This window comes from Colius striatus, chromosome 7 (assembly GCF_028858725.1).
Source record: "Colius striatus isolate bColStr4 chromosome 7, bColStr4.1.hap1, whole genome shotgun sequence".
NCBI lineage: Eukaryota > Metazoa > Chordata > Aves > Coliiformes > Coliidae > Colius > Colius striatus.
The window spans coordinates 4602274-4621894 of NC_084765.1; the positions used below are offsets into that span (position 1 = coordinate 4602274).

Consider the following 19621-nt stretch of genomic DNA (forward strand, 5'->3'; position numbering starts at 1 on the left):
TGCTAATTAAGACCTGGGCTGGACTCGGTTTCAAAAGTAGAAAACACAACTGTGCAAAACAACTGTCTGTCTGGCTTGAACCATCCAGCAAGTCCTAAGAAGGGACAAGGGAGTTACCAGGATGAATTCAGACCAAAATGTGGGAAACCATACCTCAAAATGTTACCATTTCATAAGATTCAGGAAAAGAGTAAAGGAAGGATGAACGTGGAAGTCACTGTTAATACATAGGGGGACTTATATTTACTCAAAAGAAAAACTAAAACTTGGCACAGTAAAAGTTTGTATTTGAAATGGGAAAAAAAATAGGCCTAGTGTAAGAAAAAACCCTGCTTCTATATTGCCTGAATTTACAGAATAATCTCACAAAGGAATGCTCAGAGGTATTTTTGTTTGTCAACTGTAATACCTGAAAGAAAAAAACTTCTTCAAAATAAAGAGGACAATACTGTATTCACTGTGAGAAAACTCAGATGGCCTAAGGGATCTTTTCCTCTCTTGGTTCCATGAGTCAGATAAGATTACATTACCTGAGGTACAGTGGTACTACAAGTCCTATAATGCCTTGAACTGGAATTAAGTGGTTCAGAGGCCTTGTCCATGTGCAGAAAGGAAATGAAAGAGAGGATCAGGCAATACATTATTTAAACCATGACGTGACATGTTTCTGCTGATTGGAGACAGCCGCAATATCAGATGACAGGATCAAGGTCATGCTGAAAATATATTGGAAATACAGTAAAACTGGATTTTGATCTTGCTGTTATCTGAGTTTCAGGCCAAATATTCAAGAAGTATCATAAGATCTGCCTTTCTGCCCCCTCGCCTGCCTCTTACAATTTTAGTATCAAAAATGGTTGGTAATTAGGGTAAGAAAAGAGGTCAAGCACTTGCTTTTCTGATAAAAAAGGAATTATAAATAGATAGAAGGAACGTGAATAAAATGGAAAGGGATTAACTGTGTGAAACTTTACTGAACACTTGAAATCCAGCACCCTAAAAGGAAAACTTGGTCCAAAAGGTAAAAAGTTTGACCTCCCAAAACCCGTGAACCAGGCACAGCAGATTTCAGACCCAATGTCTTCTCATTCAGGTCACTACCCACATATTAAGAGTAACAGGACCACGTATTTTATATTACTTTATTTCATGTATTTTTATTTATACACACATAAAGCTATCTTCATCCAGCCAAGTTTAAAAGACATTATGCCTGGATGGTAACTGGGCTACAAGAAGCTCAAATGTTGTTCAAATCTTTACAAATACATATATTCAGACAAAAAGGTTTTTATATATTGTATGTTGCTTTTACCATGCACTGATATCAAGAAGTTAGAAATGTCTGGCTTTCTTTCCTACCATCCTTCCCCTTTCCTGAACTCCAATGTAAGAGCCTACAACAGAGCAAAACTGAAGTGCAAGCATAGCTCACATAAACAGATGCAGCATGTTCCAACACTCTTCCCTAATGATACAACTAGATAAATTATATCACTTCAGACTGTTCTCCAACCTTATGCAAAAGACAGATGGGATTTGATTGTCATCACTGAAATGTCTTTCAACAGTTCTACCAGCTTTCAAAACCAGTGTAGTCCTGACAGCTACTTTCTTATCACCACGCTTGTATCTATATCAATATTTGAATTTATATATTTCCACTTCTGTCAGAGGACCTGCATATGTAAGAAGAAAAATTATGAGACTATAGCTTTGGTAGTAAAAAAAAATGTTGCAAAGCCATCATATCTGCTTGCACGGTTTCATGTGATAATGCAAATACTCTGGGATGTAAGAAATCTGCAGTTTTGTCCTTGTCTGCTACAATACACTCTTTCCTACTATAACTATTTAAAGTCTAAATTGAAACACAGTGAAGTTAGAATTTGCTCATTAAAATAACTTTTTCTTCTTTATCACACTTCAAGTCACTCAGTTTTCATTTGAATATCCTGACGACCTACACAGTCACATGTGAATGTCAGCTGAACTATTCACCTGATTTTCTCAGGCTGCTCATACTGCTTTGCAGTGCAGCCAGAGCCCCCCAACACACCAGCAAAGTCAATTCAATGGATATTCTTTGCTTATCTACAAGATGTAAGTCAGCTATCAGGTTGAAGATGATGCATTAGCCTTACCCTCTCTGATTGGTAGCTGGCAAAATATCTAAATTTGGGACTGTTGGTTTGGGAAAAAATGTAGAAACACCTTGCTCTCCATCACTAGAGGTGTTCCCTGGAGCTGTTTGGGTCTGTTCTGTTTAATAATTTTATCATGATCTTGATCAAGTGCACCCTCAGTAAGTTTGCTGATGACACCAAGCCGGGTGAGTGTAGATCTGCTTGAGAAGCAGAAGGCTCTTTGGAGGGCCCTGCCCAGGCTGGAGAGATGGACTAAGGCCAATTGCATGAAGTTTAACAAGGCCAAGTGCCGGGTCCTGCAGTTGGGCCAGGCAATGCTCCAGGCTTGGGGATGTGTGGCTGGAGAGCTGTCTGCTGAAAAAAGGACCTGGGAGTGTTGGTCAGCAGCAGGTGAACATGAGCCAGCAGTATGCCCAAGTGGCCAAAAAGGCCAATGGCCTCCCGGCTTGTATCAGAAGTAATGTGGCCAGCAGGACCAGGGCAATGACTGTCCCCCTGTACTTTTTGGTGGTGAGGCCTCGCCTTGAATACTGTGTTAAGTTTTGGGCCCCTCACTACAAGAAAGACACTGAGAAGCTGGAGCATGTCCAGAGATGGGCAACAAAGCTAGGAAAGGTTCTGGAGCACAAGTCTGATGAGGAGCAGCTGAGGGAGCTGGAGGTGTTTGGTCTGGAGAAGAGAAGGCTGAGGGGAGACATGATCACTTTGTACAACCACCTGCAAGGAGGATGTAGTGAGGTGGGAGTCAGTCTCTTCTCCCAGGTAACGAATTATAGGACAGGAGAAAATGGCCTCAAGTTGCACCGGGGAGATTTAGATTGGAGGTGATGAAGAAGTTTTTGACTGAGATGGTTGTTAGACTCTGGCACAGGCTGCCCAGGGAGGCAGTGGAGTCCCCATCCCTGGAGATATTGCAAAGTGGTGTAGCTGAAGTGCTGCAGGACATGGTTTAGTGAAGGGCTGGGCAGTGTGAGGTGAGTGGTTGAACTCTTAGAGGTCTTTTCCAACCAAAATGATTCTGTGATTCTATGATTACCATTCACAAGTGCAGGGTGTTGTGACTGGGCTTGGTAAAGCTGGAGGACGATCACTGGGCAACACCTGGGAAAACAAAAACATGAGAAAGTAACCAGTAGTTGAGAATCAACCAGCACTAGACAGCACATTGACAATGAAAATGTATGCTATTCAAGTAGGGCTGTTTTCTTCTGGTTTTCTCCAGTTCCACGGTACCACAGCCAAGGCTAACAAGGAAGGTGATCAAGCACCTATAAGCCAGGCATTCCACAGTCAAACTTGCAAGTGTCTGACTCTCCAAAAGGTCTCTAGATAACTGCCTGAGGTGCCAATACTCCACTAGCAGTGCACAAGGAAGGTGAAGTACCTCAAAACGAGCATCCAATGAAGCTTGAAGTGCATGTGTGGTACTAAAGCATTATGGCTGTTCTAAAGGTAATTCAGTCCTTGTCTCCAGGTTTTTGTTTTCTGTATCTACTCTCACAAATTTACACACTTCCCTTTTGAGGTTTGCTCTAGCTATTCACTTCATCAGCCCTCTTCTAGCATAAACATCCAGACTGTCTATTTCTATCCCGCATAAAAATTCTTGCGTGCCCAAGCCCCAGCAAAAGACATCTGGTACACAAGCTCTCATCTGAGACTTATTGCCTTCTTGGTGAACAAAAGACCTAAGCTCCTGCCAAACTTGTTCTTAAGAGGACTTGTATGGCCTTCCATTCCTAACCTCAAGCCTTGTGTCCCATTTGCAGGTATTCATCATAAAATTGCCTTTCCTGTGTACACTGTTTTCTCACAATCCATGTTCATTGCTGTCTTACCTCATTGGGTAAGCAGAGACCTGCCAGCAGTGGTGGGCACACAGTGCACAGCCAAACAGGCTGGAGAAGGGAAGGAGAGACTGATCATCTGCCACAAGGATAGGACATGCTGGAGCCTTGGGTCTTCCTCATGCCTTCTACCTCCAGAATGACTAGCCCACAGTAAACAGTGTACACTTTCCCCATGGTTACTATGGAGAGAGACAGAGGAAGAAAGAAAAGAAAGAGTCAATGATCTTTTTCTGGGCCTCCCCAAGCTCCTGAGAAATGTATTTCAATAATTTATTCTATGCCATGGAGGAAGGTGGGGGAGGAGGTTCTTTTAGTAGGCAGCTGTTTTAGGAAACACTAAGCATAAGAATGTGATTGGAACGTGACCCTGACCTGTTCTATGCCTCACATATTGCAGGAAAATGCTTTTATCTACTGCAGATCCACAGCTTTTAGCCCATTCCTGAAAGAGAAGGTCTGTGACCTGTCTTTAAAATAGCTAAGCAGGGACTATTCTTTTCCTTTTAAAACACAATTGAAAGGAGAGATGATGAAACAGCATTGAATAAAATATGAATCCTTGGAGCAGAACTCAAGCTATCCATCTATCATGTAGTGCCCTACCCATGAAGCTATGTTTGTACTCTAGTTATCTTACTGGCCCAGTGAATCTTGGGTTCATTTCTATACAACAAACCAGATTCTACAGGATGCTGATGAAGAACACTGCCCAAGCACATACCCCCTTTAACCACAGATACCTAAACTAGGCAAGAAAATAAGGCATATGGGTCTCAATTCTGTAAGAGAGGAAAGAAAAGTGAACATCATTCTTTTGGAGTTAGAGGGAAACAGCAGGGCAAGACTGTCTTCCTACTAAGGGAAAATGACATTGCCTACTGCATTTTGTCCAATCTGTTCAGTTAATAAGGCACTTAACTAGGTTGAAACCTTTTTGAGATTTATCTAATTATTAGATCTTGAATGTGAAGCTCATCAAATCCAAGTTATGAATTTCATGTTACTGCAGCTTGGTATCCGGACAAGGCTAAATTCTGAGTAAATCTGAATCGGGGCAGAAGAGGGAAAAGAAACATACCAAAGTATAATCAGTTGCAGTCTCTGAAAGGCAATTGCAGTCAAAGGGCCAGCACCCACTTCCTGACACACAGAAGGAAAAACTTGAGTTTGTGGCATATTTAAACTCACAAAAGAAAAAGAGCGAACTGGAAAAGGGAAAATATGTACTAAAAATGTAAGGAGCAGTACAACTTTTTCAGTTTCTTATTAAGTAAGTGTGATCCAGCAAAGTAAGTATCATCTCAAGTTCGCTAGTTAAGACATTAAGTAAATCCCTGGTTCAGAATTCCACTGGGAACAATAATCATTAGGCACTGTCACCTACTGTAGATGGTTATGAAGGATCTTAATAGAGGAAGAACCTATTAAACATTTCATTTAATAATACTTAGCTGTTCTCCCATGGTCAACCAAAAGAGACATGAAAATTTTCCATGATATATTTATCTCTTGGAAAAGGAAGCATTGCTGTTTCCTACAGGTTTTTGGCTGGAATTTTTTCCACTTGTCTTTTTTTGCCATTGCATTACATATGCTCTGGAAGCATTTGTTACCAGAGAAGAAAAATACATTATTTACTGAACCAAAACAACAGTTCATGTAGTTTTATGCCTTGTCCTTAGTGGTGGTCAATATGACTTATCTGACACAGAATAGGATGGAAGAGGTACAAGATATTTTCATTAAAAATTCTGAATAGCAGGCTCAACAAGAAAACTCTGGCTTAAGTTCAGGATGACTATGCCTTGAAACATGATGATTTATAATCATTTAAATATTGTATGCCATTAACATTTGTTGTTTCATTCCAGCTTTAGTTGTGGACCACTTCAACTGATATATTCCTAAACAGTATTTCACTCCTGTACTACATTCTCCTAGTTCACCAGCACGAGTTAAACTGATTGAGAAAGAGGCTGCTTTCCATCTGCCCCCTCAAATGTCATCTAATACATTAATTATATTAAAAGCCTACCTTTGAAAAGTTTTCTAATAAAGTGCTAGAGAACCATTATCACCAGTTTTTCCAGTTAAATTTATTTTGCTCATGGTCTGGTCTAATATTCCAAAGCATCCTAACGGTCTGCATTTGAAAAGCAAGTCATTAGCTTTCTGTTTAACAGATGTCTGCTTCAGCTTAGATTCCCAAAGTCAGATGCAAATCCCTTGTGTTATCTCCCTTCTTCTTGACTGCTCTGCTCAAATTTCCCCACAATCACTGCCTCTGTTACATTTCCTAAACCAGAAATGAAGCATGGATTTGTATCATAAGCAGCAGGTCTTCATACAGGTTAGCCCAACATAGGCAGTCACGCAAAGGTTTTTTGCACCCTGTTCAACATTTGTATGTGGGAGAACTGATTCCTCCCCACACTTACTTCCATTCCTCTGGAATTGTGAGAAATCAGTGGCCTTGATTAGGTATTTTGTCAAATGGGTTTTGATAAAATGCATAGCTGGAAGGACATTTGACTAGTGTTGCATCTGTGCTCTCCAGCAGAAACAGCTCATTGGCTCATATATTTCAGAAGAAAAAGCAGGATGAAATGTCATGAGACTGTACTGGATTATGTGCAAAGTTTCCTGACCTAATTCACTTCCATTTTTCCTTCTTTCTCCCCCTCTTTCTGCAGCATGCTTCAGTAAATCTAATAGCCGACTTTCATAACTATTTTGAAAATTATAAATACCTCTTCTATGAAGCACTAGGAAAAGTACATTGCATCACAAGCCTCAGAAAGAGATGCTGAAAAAAATTTTTCATTAAAAGTGCATTAGGGGCTAAATGAATCTACGAAACAGTACTCAGAGACCCATATATTGCCCGTATGGTGAACAAGATATATAAAGTATGTGGCTGGCAATCTGTTATTTAAATGGAACATTAATGTAATAGAAAGTATCTGCTTGTATCAGCAAGACTACCACCATAAACTTTACAGAGTAATCTCCTGTTGCATTTCACGGGAATCACCACAGACAGCACAGAAAATATAGCAATATACAGCAATATCCAATGGATCATCCTTTCAAAGAATTGAATGCAAAATTAGAGAGGACATGATTTTAAAAGGTTGAATCAGATCCCCAAAATATGAGGGTAGGGTACCAATCTGATTCAGATTCTCCATTTGTCCTGGTTTTGGCTAGGATAGAGTTAACTTTGAGGAGGAAGTAGGAAGGGGCACAGCATGGGCAGCTGACCTGGGCTGGCCAACAGGTATTCGATACCATACTGACATCATGCCCAGTACCTAGAGGCAGGGAGCTGGTCGGGGGCGGGGCTTCGGGAGCACAGGCGGGGCTACCGGTCGGAGGGGGAGTCGCGTCGGGTCCTGGGTGGTGAGCAGCCGCGGCACGCGCCATTCCTTTTGTATATTCCCCTCGTGTACTGTTAAAACTGTTCCTTTTTCCCCCTGAACCTGTTCATTCTTATTGTTGTTCTATTAAACCGCTCTTATTTCAACCTACGCGGGTTTTTCCCCTTTTTCTCTGGTTCCCCGTCCCGCTCCACCGGGAGGGGAGGAGTGAGCGAGCACCCTCGTGGCTCTTTGTTCCCGGCTGGGCAAAACCACGACACATTTGGCGCCCAACGTGGGGCCCGCGGGGTTGAAATAAGACACAGTAGGCTGAAACAATTGTCACAATGTTGATGGATTTGCTTAACTGCTGTTGGCCCGTAATTTGTCATATGCACTATGTATTCTCTCTGATAGTGTTTATGTCCTTTGGAAAAGGGACAAAAGCACTCGTTTTGATGTACTGGCTGTTACTGGCTTATGGCATGGTTGTGTCACTGGGTATGGAGCTAGGCCAATACTTGTACATGACTGGGTTGGCATTTCTGCAACTTGGACATTTATTTTCAGAAGGTAGTGACACTAGTGACACTCAGTTCATGGGAAAAATGGAGGGACGTAATTTTTCCATTTTTTCCATCCTCCCTTATTCATTCAAGTTAACTGCAATAGCTTTTGATAATTCCGAACGCACTTGGGATGTCCCAGCCATTGTGGTTTTATTGCTCTGTTCCCCAGGTAGGGTGTTTTTCTTGGGTAGAGTTGTGAAATGTGTTTTCCAGACTGTTATGAGGTTGGGCAGCTATGGAGGGATTGATATACAGAAGAATATGAACCGGTATTGGAAGAGTTTTTTACTTGTACAGATTAGGAATGCCACCCCAGCAACCACTGTGGCTATTCAAACTGAGGCAACTGATGCTGTTGCTGCCCTAACTCCAACAGCAGACACTGATTCTGAATCAGAGGATCAACCTGTGGCAGTGTCAGTTGCTCCTGTCCAGAAAAGGAAACACATAAAAAAATCAGTTCGCCTTGTGAGGGATGAAGATGAACCAGTATCATCGCGGGAACGGGAGGAAGAGTCAGAGCCAGAGCCAGAGATAATCACCCGATCCTTGTCCCTGAGCGAACTGCGAGAAGTGCGAAAAGATTACAGTCGCCACCCAAGCGAGCACCTTGTTGCCTGGCTGCTCCGATGCTGGGAGAATGGGGCCCACAGCTTGGACTTGGAGGGCAGGGAAGCCAGGCAACTGGGCTCTCTGTCCCGGGATGGCGGCATTGACAAGGCGATTGGAAGGAAGACAGAAGTCCTCAGCCTCTGGAGAAGACTTTTGTCTGGTGTGAGGGAAAGATACCCCTTCAAAGAAGACATCATATGCCACCCAGGCAAGTGGACCACAATGGACAAAGGTATCCAGTACCTGAGGGAGTTAGCTGTCCGGGAAATGATTCATAATGAGCAGTTACCAACAGACCCAGATGAGGTCCAGTGCACACAGTCTATGTGGCGAAGATTTCTGCAGAGTGCACCATCATCTTATGCTAATTCATTGGCAGTCATCTCCTGGAAAGAAGGTGAGGGGAAAACAGTGGGGGAAATGGGTGTTCAACTTCGGCAATATGAAGAAAGTCTGTCTTCCTCCCTACAGGCTGTTGTCTCGGCTGTAGATAAAATGTCAAAAGAGTTCCACCAATTCAAAGAAGATATGTCCCGCACTCCACCTGCCCGAGTCCGTACTTCAGCCATTAGTAGATGTCCCTCTGTTCAAGAGAGGGAATACAGAGGGCAGACACCACGAGGTGCTTTGTGGTCTTACCTGCGGGACCAGGGAGAGAACATGAACAAGTGGCATGGGCAACCTACTTCGGCCTTAAGGGCACGGGCACGGCAGCTACGGGGAAAAACCGCTACAAGGAGCAATTTCTCTTGGAAAGATGCTGCTCCAGTTTCCAGTGAGCAACTCCCTAGACAGAATAGAAGTGTTGAGCTCTATTCTAGTCCCCTCGAGGGGACTTCTAGCTCTTTTCTACAAAAAGTATCCAATGACTGCCATGGCCAGTACTAGGGAGGCCCTGCCTCCAGCCAGGTGGAGGAGAGGGACAACCGAGTTTATTGGACAGTGTGGATCCGATGGCCTGGCACATCAACCCCACAAGAGTACAAGGCTTTAGTGGATACTGGAGCACAATGCACTCTGATGCCATCAAGTTGTAAAGGGACAGAATCTGTTTGTATTTCTGGAGTGACAGGGGGATCTCAACAGCTAACCTTGTTAGAAGCTGAAGTGAGTTTAACTGGAGATGAGTGGCACAAACACCCCATTGTAACAGGCCCAGAAGCCCCGTGTATCCTGGGCATAGACTACCTTAAGAGAGGGTATTTTAAGGACCCAAAAGGGTACCGGTGGGCCTTTGGTGTGGCTGCAGTGGAGACAGAGGAAACTGAACAACTATCCAGCATGCCTGGCCTTTCAGAGGACCCTTCCGTTGTGGGTTTGCTGAAGGTTGAGGAGCAACAGGTGCCAATTGCGACCACAACAGTGCACCGGCGGCAATATCGCACCAGCAGAGATTCAGTGATTCCCATTCATAAGTTGATTCGCCAACTGGAGAGCCAAGGGGTGATCAGCAAAACTCGCTCACCCTTTAACAGTCCCATATGGCCAGTGCGAAAGTCTACTGGAGAGTGGAGACTGACAGTAGACTATCGTGGCCTGAATGAAGTCACGCCACCGCTGAGCGCAGCTGTGCCGGACATGCTGGAACTCCAATATGAACTGGAGTCCAAGGCAGCCAAATGGTATGCCACCGTTGATATTGCCAATGCATTCTTCTCAATTCCTTTGGCAGTAGAATGCAGGTCCCAGTTCGCTTTCACTTGGAGAGGGGTTCAGTATACCTGGAATCGACTGCCCCAGGGGTGGAAACACAGCCCCACCATCTGCCATGGACTGATCCAGGCCACGCTGGAGAAGGGCGAGGCCCCAGAACACCTGCAATACATTGATGACATTGTTGTGTGGGGTGACTCAGCAGAGGAAGTTCTTGAGAAGGGAAAGAAGATAATTCAAATTCTTCTGAAGGCTGGTTTTGCCATTAAACGAAATAAGGTCAGAGGGCCTGCGCAGGAGATCCAGTTTTTAGGAGTAAAATGGCAGGATGGACGTCGCCATATCCCAATAGATGTGATCAACAAAATTGCAGCCATGTCTCCCCCAACTAGCAAAAAGGAAACACAAGCTTTCCTAGGTGTTGTGGGTTTTTGGAGGATGCATATTCCAAATTACAGTATGATTGTGCGCCCTCTCTACCACGTAACACGGAAGAAAAATGATTTTGAATGGGGTCCTGAACAGCAACAAAGTTTTGAACAAATTAAACAGGAGATTGTTCATGCGATGGCACTTGGGCCAGTCCGGACAGGACCAGATGTTAAAAATGTGCTCTACACCGCAGCTGGAGAGAATGGCCCTACTTGGAGTCTTTGGCAGAGAGCACCTGGGGAGGGTCGAGGCCGACCCCTTGGATTCTGGAGTCGGGGATACAGAGGATCCGAGGCCCGATACACTCCAACTGAGAAGGAGATACTGGCGGCATACGAAGGGGTTCAAGCTGCATCAGAAGTGATCGGCACAGAAACACAACTTCTCCTAGCACCCCGACTGCCAGTGCTGGGCTGGATGTTCAAAGGGAGGGCCTCCTCCACACATCATGCAACTGATGCTACATGGAGTAAGTGGATCGCATTGATCACACAACGAGCTCGTGTAGGAAGTCCTAGCCGCCCTGGAATTCTGGAACTGATCACGAACTGGCCAGAGTGTGAAGACAGTGAAATATCACCAGAAAAGGAGGCAATCCGTGCTGAAGAGGCCCCATCATATGAGGAACTTCCAGAAGATGAGAAGCGGTATGCCCTGTTCACCGATGGGTCCTGTCGTCTTGTGGGGAAGCATCGGAGGTGGAAGGCAGCTGTGTGGAGCCCCCTACGCAAAGTTTCAGAAGCTGCAGAAGGAGAGGGTGAATCGAGCCAGTTTGCAGAGGTAAAAGCCATCCAGTTAGCTTTAGACATTGCTGAACGAGAAAACTGGCCAAGGCTTTATCTCTACACTGACTCATGGATGGCAGCAAATGCTGTGTGGGGGTGGTTGCAGCAATGGAAGCAGAACAACTGGCAACGACGGGGCAAACCCATCTGGGCTGCCCCAATATGGCAAGACATTGCTGCTCGGCTGGAGAAGCTGGTTGTGAAAGTGCGCCATGTAGATGCCCACATACCTAAGAACAGGGCCACTGAAGAACATCTGCATAACCAGCAAGTGGACAAGGCTGCAAAGATTGGAGCAGCTCAGATAGATTTAGACTGGCAACACAAGGGGGAGTTATTTTTAGCTCGGTGGGCCCATGACACCTCAGGTCATCAAGGCAGAGATGCCACCTATAAATGGGCTCGTGATCGAGGGGTGGATTTAACCTTGGATGCCATTGCACAGGTTGTCCATGAGTGTGAGACGTGTGCTACAATCAGACAAGCCAAGCGGTGGAAGCCCATATGGTATGGAGGACGATGGCAGAAATATAAATACGGAGAGGCTTGGCAGATTGATTATATCACACTGCCACAGACTCGCCAAGGCAAACGACATGTACTCACAATGGTGGAGGCGACCACCGGCTGGTTGGAAACGTATCCTGTGTCTCATGCCACCGCCCGGAGCACCATCCAGGGCCTTGAAAGGAAAGTCCTCTGGCGACATGGCACCCCAGAAAGAATTGAGTCAGACAATGGGACGCACTTCAGGAACAACCTCATAGATGCCTGGGCCAAAGAGCATGGCATTGAATGGGTTTATCACATCCCCTATCATGCACCAGCCTCAGGAAAAGTTGAACGACACAATGGACTATTGAAGACCACACTGAGAGCAATGGGGGGTGGAACATTCAAACATTGGGACACAAATTTAGAAAAGGCCACCTGGCTAGTCAACTCCAGAGGATCTGTGAACAGAGCTGGCCCTGCCCAATCGGAACTTTTACATACTGTAGAAGGGGATAAAGTCCCTGTAGTGCACGTAAAAGATCTGTTAGGGAAAGCAGTATGGGTGAGTCCTACCTTGGGTAAAGGTAAACCCATTCGTGGGATTGTTTTTGCTCAGGGACCTGGGTACACTTGGTGGGTGATGTGTAAGGATGGGACAACCCAGTGTGTACCTCAAGGAAAATTGATTTTGGGTGAGAATAGCCTGTAAATTCGTTGAATCAAATTGTATTATGTTAGTTGTTAAATAACATTGTTGTTATATGTCGTCATTACCATAGTTGCTCTATGCCATACCACTGACACTACAGTAAGGACCACCCAGATCACCGAAAGATGGACATGGACAAGCAAGATACAGAATAGCAGAATGTGAATTGGTGCCCAGTGACGTCCTCAAGATCAGTGCTTTCAACTTACAGATAAGACACACCTAAACAGCCAAATGGACTTAACGGGAATGTTAGGGGGGTGGCCTATAAACAGAGGGAATGATATACTTCTCTGTGTGTGCCCCTGTTTTTCCAGGTAGAGGAAATGTGGTGCTCAGATGTTGTATATTGTGAAACTAGGCATGATGTAGATGGTATAGAATAAGGGGTGGAATGTCCTGGTTTTGGCTAGGATAGAGTTAACTTTGAGGAGGAAGTAGGAAGGGGCACAGCATGGGCAGCTGACCTGGGCTGGCCAACAGGTATTCGATACCATACTGACATCATGCCCAGTACCTAGAGGCAGGGAGCTGGTCGGGGGCGGGGCTTCGGGAGCACAGGCGGGGCTACCGGTCGGAGGGGGAGTCGCGTCGGGTCCTGGGTGGTGAGCAGCCGCGGCACGCGCCATTCCTTTTGTATATTCCCCTCGTGTACTGTTAAAACTGTTCCTTTTTCCCCCTGAACCTGTTCATTCTTATTGTTGTTCTATTAAACCGCTCTTATTTCAACCTACGCGGGTTTTTCCCCTTTTTCTCTGGTTCCCCGTCCCGCTCCACCGGGAGGGGAGGAGTGAGCGAGCACCCTCGTGGCTCTTTGTTCCCGGCTGGGCAAAACCACGACACCATTTTATCTACAAAAGAAAATGAGAACTCACTGACACTGAAATCTAGTACTAAGTATATAAGGAAGAAATGTCCTCAGGTGTGGAGTCTTGTTTCTCCCCCTGATGTTTATGATATGGAACTTAAGTTATACTTACTGGATTCAGTTACATATATTCAATTGAAGTTTCCAAGCCAAATCTGTAACTGGTATAACTCAGATATAGTTCAGCCTTAAATAACAACAACAAACAATATGAACTACAAGGGAATAAAACCAATCACACTAAGATGGAACAAATAACTTAACTCTGTCATTTCATTGACTAAATAAGATACCAGGTTTTGGTAATTTTAGCAACAGCAGTGCTTCAAGTAGCTGCTAGGAAGATGCTTCTGAAAAAAAAATAAATCCTGTTCTTTTGATGTCTAAAATAATTGAAGATTGTCTCAATAGTTTCAATCATCTTCTACCACTACACTACCTAACCAGAAAAACATGTGACATCTATTGGGTTTCATTTAGACTTCATCAGTGAATGGTGGATAGAGCTTTCTGGCTACCCTAAGGTTGGAATCCCTTGTTTTCCTTTTTCCATATTGCAGTACCAGTCTGTGAACATTTCACATTTAAAAACCACCATGATTCATAGCATAGACATTCCCATTCCTTTCTCATCAACATAAACTGTATGTTCTGAACATGTTTAACCCAATGAAAGAGAACAGAGAAACTCTCCATAAAGTCATTGGATCTCTATTTAGGTATTGGACAATCCAGATCAAAAAGCTGCTCCATATTATAAAACTCGGACCTATTAAACCTACCAGCTGGACAGCATCCCACCAGAAATCCCAAGACAAGTGGTTCTCTATCTTTCCTCCTTCTTTCCATAGACAAATTCAAAATATTTGTCATTAGTTTGAGAGAGATTTTTGGAATTCATATGGGATAAAATGAAAACTAATTAAAGTCTTTGAAGAAAACAATATTCACTTCTCAAAAGCAGAGAGAAGTTGGTAAGGCCAGAGAGACAGGGAGCTCCCCAAAAGCACTGACATATGGGCTGCCCTCCCTGCTAGCCTTTCCCCATCACCTAGCTATTCTGCCATTTCTGCTCACTGACTTTTAGAAATCCTTTTTTAGATAAATATTAAAATCAAGGATTGGGTGACAGAATTAATAAATTTATCTCTGAGTTGTGATCTTGTTTAGCCCCCTGGGTATGAAAAGTTAGGAATTATGTAGGAAAGCACTGCAGCAAGAGAAATCTCCTTGAGAATCTACCCTCAATGTCTCAGTTCAGAGTTGCCTGAAGAAGGGCACAGGCCAGGTTATTCTACAGACCAAAACACAATAAAAACAATAATTTTTTGCCATGTAAATCACCACCTCCCAAGATAAGAAGCAAACTGTAATCTGTAATTGTGGGTTGTCAGAACTAAGTATTTTTCCCAGTTCAGTATGAGGAAGAACAGTAGCAACAAGCTGATGCCACATCTAAAATCACGACTTACTGTCTCCTTTTTCTGACTTTGAAAAGACTGAAAAGCCTTTGTCTTATTAATAGGGCATTCTTTGTTAGAAGCACAAAGTATATATTTGTCCACAATATTTCTAGATCAGCTTTCAGGACAGCCATAAATCTCCATTAGAGAACACCTTGGCAAGCAGCTACAGTTTGATTGTACAAAATGTTTCCCAGTAACACTTAGCAGATTATGCTGCAAATTTTTTAAAGGCTAAAATCACATCTAATTTAATCAAAACCAATTCAGCAGAACTTCCTGGAGGAAAGGATAGGCAGGTGGTCCACTGACATAACACCTTTCCCTTTTTTCTAGGATTTTCAGAAATATGGACATGATGTAGAGACACTTGTACTCCAAAACTACTGAGAGCTTGGAAAAGGCATTTACAGTGGAATGTTAACAAGCATATTGATGACTTAGGAACCTACATTCCCTTTTTGGAAGTCAGGTAGGTACTGACAAGCTTAACTCTTCTGAAAATACAAGTGACTCAACACCATAATTCCTCAATTCTCATGCACACAACCAATGTGAATTAAGCTTCTTATCTTTTGCAAATGGCAACTATCTTTCTACTGATATTCCAGCAAACAGAGACGATGTTTTTACAGACTCTATCCTCATGTCTGAATCTGAAAGTATTTCATCTTGGAGTTGGTTAAGGGCAGTTGTTTCCCATCTTTTCCATAGTTGTGGGCAGTTTGTAGTAGACTTCTCAAAGAGCATCAAAACCAAACCAGAAAATACAAATGTTTATTATGAAAACATTTATATTTAGAATGAGGGCAAATATTTTAAGTACTTATTTCCATGGGAAGGCACCACTAGACAAGGAAGAAGGTGGTAATACATGTGTTTGCATCTCTTGCTAGCTGGGAAAGAGAAAGGCAACTTCAGTTTCTTTCTATAGACACATTCTAGATAGTCTGCCAAAATCTTGGCACAGAAGTCCCGCTCTCCTTCTGCCAGATATGGGGGCTGCAAGAGAAGCAGGGAACCCAAACCCATATTTCCTTTCTTTGCCATGCTGTGATACATGGTCCAACTTGCTGCTTCCTCAGTCTCAACATAGAGCTGCCCAGGGGAAACATGCCTTTCAATTTTGCTTTTTCCTTGCATCCAGAAATATCCTCAGTGCCTTGATTTCTCAAGAGGATCTTTCCATCAGCTAAATATTAAAAAAAACACACCCATCCCAGACATTTTTTTAACATTACTCAATCTTCTGAGTTTTGAAGCAGATGATTACTCATTTCAGCACAGAGTTTCCTTTTTCTTCATTTTTGTACAGTGCTTCGCACAACAGGGATCTGATTATATTCATGTCCCTTGGCCTCTAAAGTCTATGACTTGAAATGGTCATATGACTTGAAATGGACATTGAAATGGGCATTTCCATCTGTGCCAAGCCTCTAACCCACTGTTCTGAAAAACACCCCAATAAGCTCCTAAAGTACAACAGCATTTAAGGATCTAGCGTATCACTAATGATCAGCTTGAGAGAATATCAACTCACAGAAACCAGCCTGGTTCTATCAACTCATATTTTCTTTCCAGACAGTATCAGAGACCTTGTCTAAAAGAACATCTACATAGTGATCAACTGATACCAGTATTCAACCTGAATTTGGAAGACAAAAGCTTAGGACACAATGTTTGTACACTCAATGGGATCACTCAAAGCACTAAGGTACTCAAAGATAAAAACACACACTAAGGGATCTTAAACTTGCAAATAAATGTTATTGAGAATACTCCTGAGAGCCCACATGAAAAAAAAAAGTGGTTGTCAATAGTATACTTTAACTAAATGAGCTGCTGTAGCATTGGAATTTAGTGATGCTTGTGCCTTTTCTCTAAGTGTTTTCCGTGCTTGCTTTGTCTGATCAGAGCCTGTAATCTTTGCTGTTGCTATATTTCAAGCTGCTGATGAAACAGCCTGAGGAAGACTGGAAATAAATCTTTGAAATGCACAGCAGGATTTCTCAAAAATGAACCAACAGAACTTTCAGAAAAGTGCTGCAAAACCAAAAGGGTTCTACAAGAGAAGACTATGTACATTGCAAGCATAAGGATATTTTGACGTTTGGGAAGTGCTCAGATAGGATTAAAATGGAGGGCAAATAAGTGTCTAAAAATCCAAGCAAGTGAGGACAAGAATCCATGCACAGATTTAAGATTCCCAGAACTAAAAGTAAACATCTTTTATTGTTTTTTTCCCCCTCATGTATCCATCTTCTACAAGGGCAGAAAGTAACTGATTCTTTGTCGTGTTGTATATTAGGAGATATAGAGGTCACTTAAAATTACTTCAATTGCAGAAAATCACTTCTTGAAAGTACACAGCAAAAATTTTCTGTCTCAGATGGAAGGCTAGAGGCTGGGGAAACAGAAATTGATGATGTTCTCAAACTGATGATTCCATGGTAAGGAGACAAATAGAAAGTCTTGTGTAGCATCATGCTACCAGTAAATTAGGACATACTTTCTCCCAAGGTTTTGCTGGTATTTCATTAATGGTGACATTTCTGTGAGTACCCTGTGAGCAAAAGATGGAGCATTGCACTAGAAAGCCTGTCATGAAAAGCAATCCCAACCAATGCTGATTTCATTTCAAGGTAACAACACAGCAAAATACTGAGCAGAAACCCAACACTCTCCCTTGCTATATATGGACTTTTCTTGCCAAGAATAGCGCTGTCGATTTTTTTTGTCTCTTTCTGCTTTTGCCAAACCTGTAAAAGAAGACAATTGTCAGCATGTAGCAATCAGTACTACTTTGTAAATCAGATGATAAAACAAACCTGCTTGTGACAGCAGATAGCTGGAACTGATGAAGTAGAGACTTTCCTCCTGCACTGCATTCCTGCAGATGGTCATAAAGTACTTGAAGAAAAAGGCTTATTATATTTTACTTATTTTCATGTTTTCTTAAACAGAAAAAGTTTAAGTGTTCAAGCCTTTTAACTCCCATCAAGAAAAACTTCAACAAAACAGGAAAAGAACTTGCATCTCTTGAATGATTCACATCACTAGTAGGTAAACTGCAATTTATCACCTCGGGGTAGTCAACACATTGTCAATGCTGCTTACAAACTGGATAACAAAGCATCCAGGATAGTCCCTGCAACACCCATCTCTGGAACAGCAGGTCACTACCCAGGGACACAGCCTGCTTGGTATCCAGATACGTGGGAGCTCTCTGCAGCAGGGGCCATCCTGTTCTCCCGTGTATTTTTATTATGTAAGGCTGAGCAGAAGGCAGTCCCGATTCACAGCGGGAATCCTCTGGCACAAATATAAACAAGCAAGCCCACCAAATAGCACTGGCCGCAGCTCTGCCATTGCCATGGCCTCTTCTGGAAACGGAACTCACTCTGTGTGTGATGATGGTCAGCGCTCACTCTTCCTAACCCTCTCCCATCTCAGTCTGAGAAACGTGGCAAGACCAGGCGGTTTCCATTAGATTTAGGGTTATTCACCATTCCTGAGCTCCCTCAGGCCCTGACAAGATTTTAAAGCCAAAGGCGGTGTTTCGTTTCACCTTTCAAAGCCTGAGTCTTCCGTGCACTGTTTTAAGCATTACCCTGGGAAGCGCCCTTCGCTCCCGCCCTATTTTCGCCAGGTGCTGGCCAGCGCTGAGCCCTTCCCGCCCCGCCCGGGCCCCTCAGCCGCTGAGGCGGGGCCCGGCCCGCACAGCGCGCGCTGCCGCCGGCGGGCTGGCGGTGCCGTGGCGGAGCGCGGGCGGACAGCGCCCCCTGCCGGCCCCGTGCTCAAGCAAACCAAACGGAGTCTTTTAATAACGTTTACCTACCGTAAAAATAGTTTTCACTTCGTCTGCGTGTGTCATTAAATACACGTATTTGCACGTTACTTATGCATAGTTTCGTATGGCTGTGCACGCTCTGTGCTTTCCAAAGGCTCATGCACCAAAGCAGTTTGCTTAGCAGCAAACACCTGAGGAGAGATATCCATAGAATCATAGAATGGTGGCAGTTTGAAGGGACCTCTAGAGATTATCTATATAGTCCAGCCTCCTGCTACAGCAGGTTCACCTCGATTAGGTCACACAGAAACGCATCCAGGCAGGTTTGGAAACCTCCAGAGAAGGAGATTCCACACCTTCCCTGGGTAGCTTGTGCAAGGGCTCCCTCATCCTCACAGTAAATAAGTTTTTCCTTGTGTTTAAGTGGAACTTTTTCTGTTTCAGCTTATGTCCATTATCCCTAGTCCTTTCACCGGAGACTACAGAAAAATGTCACCTCATCCTCCTGACATCCATCCTTCAGCTACTTATAAAAGTTAATGAGGTCCTCTCTCAGTCTTCTCCTTTCTAGGCTAAACAGCCCCAGGTCCCGCAGCCTTTCCTCATAAGATGTTCTAGTCACCTGATTATCTTGCTGATCTGAGCATTAAGGCTCTGCCTGTGCCCATGCTGATGGACAGCATTTTCTTGCTTGAGCTTCTTGCCTGCAAGGAGTGGACTTTAGGCAACATCTGCTTTATCTCCAGGGCTAAGCTTGGAGTGCAGAGGATGGGGATCCCACATGACCTGGAGGGCCTGTCAGCTGGCCCAGTCCTTCTGCTCCAGGCAGGAGCAGGGCTACTGGGGGAAACTGGGCCAAGCCTCAGCTGTGGGCACCGGGCACCTCCAT

The 19621-nt window shown here is 43.8% G+C and overlaps 1 long non-coding RNA gene across 1 annotated transcript in view; it reads right to left on the reverse strand.

Moving 5' to 3' along the window:
- Positions 1 to 1216: 1216 nt before the first annotated feature.
- Positions 1217 to 19621, reverse strand: part of LOC133625713 (uncharacterized) — a 35402-nt gene continuing 16997 nt past the window's right edge. The window contains exon 4 of the long non-coding RNA XR_009819029.1: positions 1217 to 3248. This is a non-coding gene — a long non-coding RNA (uncharacterized LOC133625713). The remainder of the gene's footprint in view (positions 3249 to 19621) is intronic.